Here is a 9,289-nt window from a genome sequence, read left to right on the forward strand (position 1 = left end):
GTGGCCGCACTGGGCTGGATGATGAGCGTAAATGAGGGACTGTGTGGTTCACTCAGCCAAAACCATCCGAGTTAACGGCCTGGGGAAGTAGCAAGAGTGATGGGAAACCCCAGATTTCCAGGAATGCCCGAGGCCAAGGCCGTCTCGGTGGATGCTCCGGAAGACCACGAAGAGGAGTCAGGCTTACCTGCTGGGGTACTGGTGAGGCCCGAAGAACAGGAGGCCTCGGTTGTACAGGTGAACAGGATGGCAGTGAGTCAGGAACATGGGAATGGGAGGCCACCCTCAGGCAGGGGAAGCCCCTGGTACACCTCTTCCCGGTGACAGTAATGTCCAGTGTCCCTGTGAGACAAGCCAGGGAGAAACTCTCTCCAAAAAGAGGAGAGATGACTGTCGAGTCATTCAACTCTTGGGACATCCTGGTACCTGGAGGATGGAAGAAGAGGCCGATGGAGAAAATGTTGAAGCTGGAAGATGTCTTTTCCACTGATGAGTTTGGTGTGGGTGATCTGCTGTCCACCATTTTTGTTTTCTCCTGGAGGGTTGCTGTTTCACACTGTTCATTCACCACAAACCCCTCATGCACAAAATATCAGATCCTTGGCAGGCAAGGCAGCGACACCAGCCGGCCGACAGATCAGAGTTCACAACTGATACGCAACATTTCAAGGGGAAAAATAATGGCGTGGCTAATTGTCTCTCAGGGCCAGCCAGAGATCGACTCTCCTCCAGCAGATTCCTCCTCCTTCAGACCCTTCACCTCTTCCATGTATCAGCTCACAACTTCTCTCTACATTCCCCCTCACCTGGACTCACCCATCACCTGCCTGCTTATAATCCCCCCCCTCCCGCCACATCCCCACCCCATCATCTTATTCTGGCTTCCTCCCTCTTCCTTCCCAGTCCAGATGAAGGGTCTCAGCCCAAAACATTGACTGTTTATTCCCCTGCCTTGATGCTGCCTGACCCCAGGGGTGTGTGTGTGTGTGTGTGTGTGTGTGTGTGTGTGTGTGTGTGTGTGCGCGCGCGCCTCGGTGTGTTTTACTCTGAATTTCCAGCATCTGCAGACTCTCTTGTCCATAACTCTGCTGCATCCTCCTGTCCTGTGTCTATCAAGAAGTACACAGACTGAGAACAAAGGACATTTTACTAGAAAGAAATTGGTAAACTCCGCTGTTAGTTCACCAATGCAAATTAATCAGCAACTGGAAATAAAGAGAAGGGTCAGTGGAACAAGACCGAGAGGTGTTGGGGGGGGGGGGGCAGAGGAGAAGGATAGAGAGTGAGAGATGGACAGTTGACAGGATAAATCCCCCCAAACCAGCAATGTGTCAGTGTTAGACACTGGGCTGAGATTACAGGAATATAATGGACAAAGAGGGTGAGAGAGGGACAGTTCACAGGATAAATCCCCCCACACCAGCAATGTGTCAGTGTTAGACACTGGGCTGAGGTCACAGGAATATAATGGACAGAGAGGGTGAGAGAGAGACAATTCACAGATAAGTCCCCCCACACCAGCAACATGTCAGTGTTGGACACTGGGCTGAGTTCACAGGAATATAATGGACAGACAGGGTGAGAGAGGGACAATTCACAGGATAAATCCCCCCACACCAGCAACATGTCAGTGTTGGACACTGGGCTGAGTTCACAGGAATATAATGGACAGAGAGGGTGAGAGAGGGACAGTTCACTGTATAAATTCCCCACAACTGCAGTGTGTTACTGTTGGACACTGGGCTGAGTTTACAGGAATATAATGGACAGAGTGGGTGAGAGAGGGACAATTCACAGGATAAATCCCCCCACACCAGCAATGTGTCAGTGTTGGATACTGGGCTGAGTTCACAGGAATATAATGGAAAGAGAGGGTGAGAGAGGGACAGTTCAGAGGATAAATCCCCCCACACCAGCAATGGGTCAGTGTTGGACACTGGGCTGAGTTCACTGGTCAGTTAATCTCTCTGAACTTCCCGCCCTGTCATTGGTCAATTCGCCTGCTCACTGCGCGCACCTCGCCTTTCATCACTGCTCAGGTAACTCCGCCCACCCCCAGGATACGTCATTGTTCAGGTAAACTGTCTCCTCATGAGCTCCTCCCTCCTCCTCTGGTTGATATGTTTGCCCGCAGAGTGAGCCCCACCTTCCTCGCTTCTTTATTAGTCGGTCAGTCCACCAATCCTGCTAGCCCCACCTCCCACCCTTTGTCATTAGTCGATTAAACTGCCCGAGGCTCTAGCTCCGCCTATGCATGTCGGAGTGCCTGTTTGGAGCTGCTGACAGTGAGGGAGGGTCAGTGGGTGAGGAGTGTTTCCGTGAGGGTGTCCAAGTGTGTTTGGATTAACTGGTAGTATGGAGGGTCTGTAGGTGAGGGAGGTTTTGGTGGTGAGGAGGGTATTGGTGAGGGAGGGTTTGAGGCTGAGGGAGGAGGTGAAGCTGAGGTGGGTCTCAGACCATGGGATCTCTTACACTGTGTGATGGTCTGATTAGGTCCTGAGGTAGAGATGGGTCTGAGGTGAGGGAGCACTCTCGGCTGAGGGATGTACTGAGGGAACTCATGAGGAGAGGGGACAGTCTCAGCTGAAGCAGCTCAAGGGATGGGCTGAAGGATCTCCTGAGGTAGAGGGAGGGATTGTAGTGAGCGACGGATCCGAGGGAGCTCCTGAGGTCGAAGGGTCATCCGACTTGATGGATCTCCACAGGTTCAGAGATGGCCGAGTGTGAGGGACGGACCTGAGGAAGCTCCTGAGGTAGAGGGGTAGTCGGTGCTAGGGGGCACCTGGGGTTGAGGGACAGTATGTTGAGAGGGAGCTCCCGAAGGTGATGGGCGGTGTGTTGAGAGGGAGCTCCTGAGGGTGAGGGACGGTTGAGAGGGAGCTCCTGAGGGTGAGGGACAGTGTGTTGAGAGGGAGTTCCCGAGGGTGAGGGTCAGTATGTTGAGAGGGAGCTCCCGAGGGTGAGGGACGGTGTGTTGAATGGGATCTCGGGGGTGAGGGACGGTGTGTTGAGAGGGAGCTCCCGAGGGTGAGGGACGGTGTTGAGAGGGAGCTCCTGAGGATGAGGGACGGTGTGTTGAGAGGGAGCTCCCGAGGGTGAGGGACGGTGTGTTGAGAGGGAGCTCCCGAGGGTGAGGGACAGTGTGTTGAGGGGGAGCTCCCGAGGGTGAGGGACAGTGTGTTGAGAGGGAGCTCCCGAGGGTGAGGGACGGTGTGTTGAGAGGGAGCTCCCGAGGGTGAGGGACAGTGTGTTGAGGGGGAGCTCCCTAGGGTGAGGGACGGTGTGTTGGAGCTCCTGGGGTTGAGGGACAGTGTTGGGAGGGAGCTCCCGAGGGTGAGGGACAGTGTGTTGAGAGGGGGCTCCCGAGGGTGAGGGACAGTGTGTTGAGAGGGAGCTCCCGAGGGTGAGGGACGGTGTGTTGAGAGGGAGCTCCCGAGGGTGAGGGACGGTGTGTTGAGAGGGAGCTCCCGAGGGTGAGGGACGGTGTGTTGTGAGGGGGCTCCCGAGGGTGAGGGATGAGTCTGAGGTGGGCAGAGTCCCAATGGTCAGAGTCCACTGATGACGGGTCTGTTACAGGAAGGTGTCAGACTGAGAGCGATGGACTCTCCGTGTCAGAGGCAGAGGCAATGTCTGGTGAGGAGCCACAGGGGAACATTGAACAACAGATGGAAACCAGGCTGAGGTGAGAGATGGAGCTGAGACTGGGAGGGTGAACATTTCCTCTGGTCTCACTCCCCACTGAGATATCACTGCTGTCCCATCCCTGCCCCTATTATCCTGAATTAATCTCTACAACACTGTCCACCATGACTCTCTGCTCTAGAATTACCTCCCGAGACCCCTCCACCACTGAGTGTATGTCCCTCATGATTGTCTACCCCTCTATAAGATGACCACTCATTCTCCTACACTCCAATGGGGACAAAACAAAAAGTCCCAACCTGCTCACCCTCTGTCCATAACTCAGTCCCACGAGTCCTGGCAACATCCTGGTAAATCTCCTCTGCACTCCGTCCAGCTTCATGATATTGTTCCTGTCGCAGTGTGACTAAACCTGAGCATAGTGTTCCAAATCTGGCCTCACCAACATCTCGTACAATGTCAGAACATAGAAATAGGAGCAGGAGAGGACTCACAGACACGAGACAATCTGCAGATGCTGGAAATCCAAAGCAACACACACAAAATGCTGGAGGAACTCAGCAGGTCAGGCAGCATCTGTGGAAAAGAGTAAACAGTCGACGTTTCAGGCTGAGACCCTTCATCAGGACTGGAAATAAAGAATTCACCCTGCAGTCTGAGAGGGAGAGACTAAAATCAGATGTATCAGTATTCCAGTGGAGTAAAGGGAACTACAGAGACATGAGAGAGGAACTGGCCAAAGTTAATTGGAAGGAGATATTAGCAGGGTTGATTGCATTGCAACAATAGCTGGAGTTTCTGGGAGTACTTCAGAAGGCGCTGGACAGATAAATACCAAAGATGAACTAGTTTTGTAAAGGGATGAAGAGGCAACTGTGGCTGAAAAGGGGAAGTCAAAGACAGGATAAAATCTAAAGAGAGGACCTGCAACAAAGCAATAATGAGTTGGAAGCTGGAGGATTTCAAAATCCAAGTAAAGGCAATAAAAAAGGAAGGAAAAAAGATGAAATATGAAGGTTAATTAGCGAATAATATAAAAGTGAATACCAAAACCTTTTTATTATATACAAACTGTGAAATACAAGAAATAGTGGAAAATGACACTGGAGAGGTCATAATGGGGAATAAAGAAAGGTGGAAAAACTTGCTACGTATTTTTTGTTGGTCTTCACTGTGAAAGACTTCATCAGTCTGCCAGAAATTCAAGTGTCGGGGCAGAAGTGAGTGTGGTTGCCGTTACTAAGGGGAAGGTGCTTGGGTCGCTGAAAGATCTGAAAGTAGATAAACCAGTTGGACAAGATGGACTACACCCTATGGTTCTGAAAGTAGCAACAAAATAATTCTGGAGGCATGAGCAGTGATCTTCAGCAATCACTCGATTCTGGAATAGTAAGATGTCCATTATTAAGGATGAAGTTTTGGGGTACCTGGAGGCACATGATGAAATAGGCCATAGTCAGCGTGGTTTCCTTCAGGGGAAATCTTGCCTGAGAAATCTGTTGGGATTCTTTGAGAAAATAACAGGCAGGATAGACAAATGAGAGTTTGTGGATGTTGTTTACTTCAATATTCAGAAGGCCTTTGACTAGGTGCCACACACGAGGCTGCTTCACAAGATAAGAGCACGTGGTATTGCAGGAAAGGTATGAACATGGATAGAAGAACGCCCGACAGGCAGGAAGCGAAGAGTGGGAATAAAGGGGCCCTTTTCTGTTTGGCTGCCAGTGACTAGCTGTGTTTCACCGTGGTTGGTGTTGGGAGCGATTTTTTTCCACATTATTCTGTATGTCAATAAGTTGGATGACAGAATTGATAGTTTTGCAGATGATACAAAGATAGGAGGAGGGGGAGGTAGAGTTAAGGAAGCAGGCTGTGTGCCCAAGGACATGTGCAAATGAGAATTAGCAAAGAAGTGGGAGAAAGGATACAGTGTGGGTAAGTCTAGAATATAAAACCAAGGAAGAAATGCCGAGGCTTTAGAAAGCATTTGTCAGGTGCATTTGGAGTATTGAGTAATTTTGTGTCCCTTATTTAAAAAAGTCTTCACTGGCATTGCAGAGGGTCCAGAGGAGCTTCACGAGAATTATCCTGTGTCTGAAACGGTTATTGTATCAGGGGCATTTGATGTTTCTGGGTAGGACAGAGGGCCACTGCCTCAGAATAGAGGGGCGTCCTTTTAGAAAGGAGGTGAAGAGGAATTTCTTCAGCCAGAGAGTGACCACTAGAATTTGTTTCCACAGACGGCTGTGGAGGCTGAATCACTCAGTATATTTAAAGAGGAGCTTTTGTTTCAAGTGACCTGTTTTTACAGATTCCTCCTAAATAATTTAATGTGACTCTGCAGCTACTAGATTTTGAATAATAATACTGCAGGTTTTAATCCTGTTTCGTTCTGCCACCACATTTGCAACCGGAAACTCACAGATTGAGAACAAAGGGCTGATCATTTCAGTCACGCCGGTATCATATGTTGAAAGCCGCAGATGCAAATCCACCCACTGAGGGAAATGAGAGATATTCCTGGAACAGGGTGGAGAGGTGGTACAGAAAGACAGAGAGGTGAAGCCGGGGAGAGGGTCAGAGAGATGCTGTGTAATTTGTGGGGCTCAATATTCAGCTTTTCTGAAAAACATTCCAAATTATTCACTCTTTCTTCTGTGGCTATTACAGTTCCAATAGGAACATCCCTCTGGTTAATTCTGCCCTGTTCTGTTCTCCTGTTTGCCACCGGATGCAAACAGACTGAGATCAGAGGGGTTTTCACATCATAGACACAGGTCACATGTGGTGAAAGGTCACAGGTCAAAACACAAAACATTAGTGCATTCTGAGGTGTTGGGGGGAATGGGGGGAGTGAGCAAGTGAAAGACAGTGGGGATGAGAGATGAACAGAGTGAGAGAAAGTCACAGTCAGACAACACAGAAACAGGCCTCCCCACCATTGAACACATCCAGAAGGTCAAGAAAGCTGCATCCATCATCAGTGACCCCCATCATCCAGACCGTGCTCTCTTCTCACTGCTTCCACTGGGCAGGAGGTACAGGAGCCTCGGTCTCACATCACCAGGTCTAGAACAGTTATTACTGATCCAGTGAGGATAACTTCACTCACCTCAGTACTCACCTGATTCCACAACCTATGGTCTCACTTTCAAGGACTCTACATCTCATGTTCTCAGTATTATTTATTTATCTATCTGTCCTTCTACGGTGCCTTGAAAAGGTATTCAGCCCTCCAACATCTTGATCACCTTAATGTGAAATGCAACCAGGGATTTTGATCAATTTAACTGAGAATTTTTAATTCTGAATCACATGTGCCTTTTTTCACAGTGGAACTGAAAAAACAGGGAAAATTGTAAAGCATGGCAAAACTATAGCTTCAAAAACTATAATGTCATTAGTTCAAAAATATTCATCCCCTTTGCTCAGTGCTTAACTGAACCACCTCTCACAGATATTACAGCCAATAGTCTTTTCAGATAAGTCTTCATTCGCTTTGCACAATGTGATGGAGGAGGGTTTGCCCATTAACCCCTGCAGATTTGCTCAAGCTGTGCCAGATTAGTTGGGGAGCAGCGGTTCACAGCTTTACTGAAGTCTTGCCACAGATGTTCTATCAAGTTAAGATCAGGGCTCTAACTGGGCACTCAAGGACACAGACATAAAATATAGTAAAGCACAGGACAGCTCCTTCATTCCTTACTGTTGTGCCGATCCAGCTACAAAGCAAATCAGACAGACTAATCCCTCCAACCTACAGAATGTCCATATCCCAACATCTTCCACACATCCATGTGTCTATCTAAACATCTCTTAAAAGCCTCTCGTGTATTTGACTCTACCACCTCACCAGGCAGCACATTCCAGTCATCCATCACTCTCTGAGTAAAAAACTTACCCCTCACATCCCCTTTGAACCTAACTCCTCTCACCTTCAATGCATACCTGTATGAGACATGTCAACCCTGGGAAACAGATACTCTCTGTCCAATCTATCTGTGCCTCTCATAATATTATAAACATCTATCAGGTGTCCCCTCAGCCTCCTCCACTCCAGAGACAACAACTCAAGTTAACCCACCCTTTCATGACAGCACATGCCCTCTGAACCGGGGAGCATCCTGGCAAACCTCTTCTGTACCCTCTCCAAAGCCTCAACATCTGTCCTGTAGTGATGTGACCAGAACGGTTTGCAACAGTCCAGATGTGGCCCAACCAGAGTTTTATAAAGTTGCAACATAACCTCTTGACTTTGGAACTCAATGCCTCGACTAATAAGAGCAAAGCATTCCATAAGCCTTCTTAACCACCTTATTGAACTGTGTAGCCACTTTCAAGGAGCTATGAACTTGAGTCCAAAGATCTCTCTGCTCAGCAACACTGCTAATGATGTCGCCTGTAACAATGAACTGTCTCCTTGCATTTTCCCTGTCAAGGTGCAACACCTCACATTTACCTGGGTAAAGCTCCATCTGCCATTTCTCAGCCCATATCTGCAACTGATCTATATCACACTGTATTCTCTGCACGTCTTCCACACTATCCACAATTTCACCAATCTTGGTATCATCCGTAAACCGGGCTGGTTCTGTCATCCCCCCCCACCAAGCAGGATCCAACGAGGTGTACTTGTTACTGAGGGCAATGGCCACAGGGGAACCCTTCCTAATCCCCTTACCTCCCCTTCCATTTTTTTTAATTTGAAGCCACTTCATGGGAAGATGAAAGCTGCTAAACACAGAGAGATCCTGGATAAAATCCTGCTGGCCTCTGTCAGAAAGCTTCAACTGGGCAGGAAGTTCATCTTTCAGCAGGACAACAACCTGAAGCACACTGCCAGAGCACAGAGACAGCCTGAAGTGGAGGTGCTGCTGTGGCCTTCTTATTCAGGGAGGTGATATTGAGGGACCGGGGAGGTTATCCGTGATGTGAACTCACAGGAACTTGGTTCACTTGACTCTCCCTACAGAGGAGCCATGTATACACAGAGGGGGTGAATCATCTTCACTTTCCCAAAGTCCACAATCATTTCCTTGGTCTTCTCCACGTTGTTGTTCTCAAACCAGTCCACAACCCTCTCCACTTCCTCTCTGTACTCCGACTCATCATCGTTGTTGATGAGGACGCAACTGCTGTTGTGTCGTCCGCAAACTGTATGACATGGTTTGAGCTGTTTTGTGATGGTAACGTTCTCAGTACATTTCCCTGTGTATCTGGTAACAGAATCCACAGATTCCTGGATGTTACGTGGTTGACATCGGTCGCAGCCTTTCTGTACATTCTCCAGTTTATGTTTCAAAGCAGTCCTGCAATGCTGAGATTGCTCCCTCAGAACTGGTTTGGCCGGTTTGATCAGTGGTTTGTATACTGGAATTAGCATAACAGACAAGTGATCTGAGAGCCCAGTGTGGGGCAGGGGAACAGCTTTATATGCTCCTGGTATGTTAGTGTAATCCAGGTCCAGTGTATTCTCACCTCTGATATCAAAACCAACATGGTGGTGGAATTCTGGCAGATGACCTGTCAAAATTGCAGTGGGATTGGCTGAAGTTTGTCTTTTGAACTAAATATTAGGTTCAACGTTTCAACATTGGAAGAGTGAGGATAAAGGGAAGGAGAGTGCAGGAGAGGTTACAAAAGTCTC

This window comes from Hypanus sabinus, unplaced genomic scaffold (genome assembly GCF_030144855.1).
Source record: "Hypanus sabinus isolate sHypSab1 unplaced genomic scaffold, sHypSab1.hap1 scaffold_95, whole genome shotgun sequence".
Taxonomy (NCBI): Eukaryota; Metazoa; Chordata; class Chondrichthyes; order Myliobatiformes; family Dasyatidae; genus Hypanus; species Hypanus sabinus.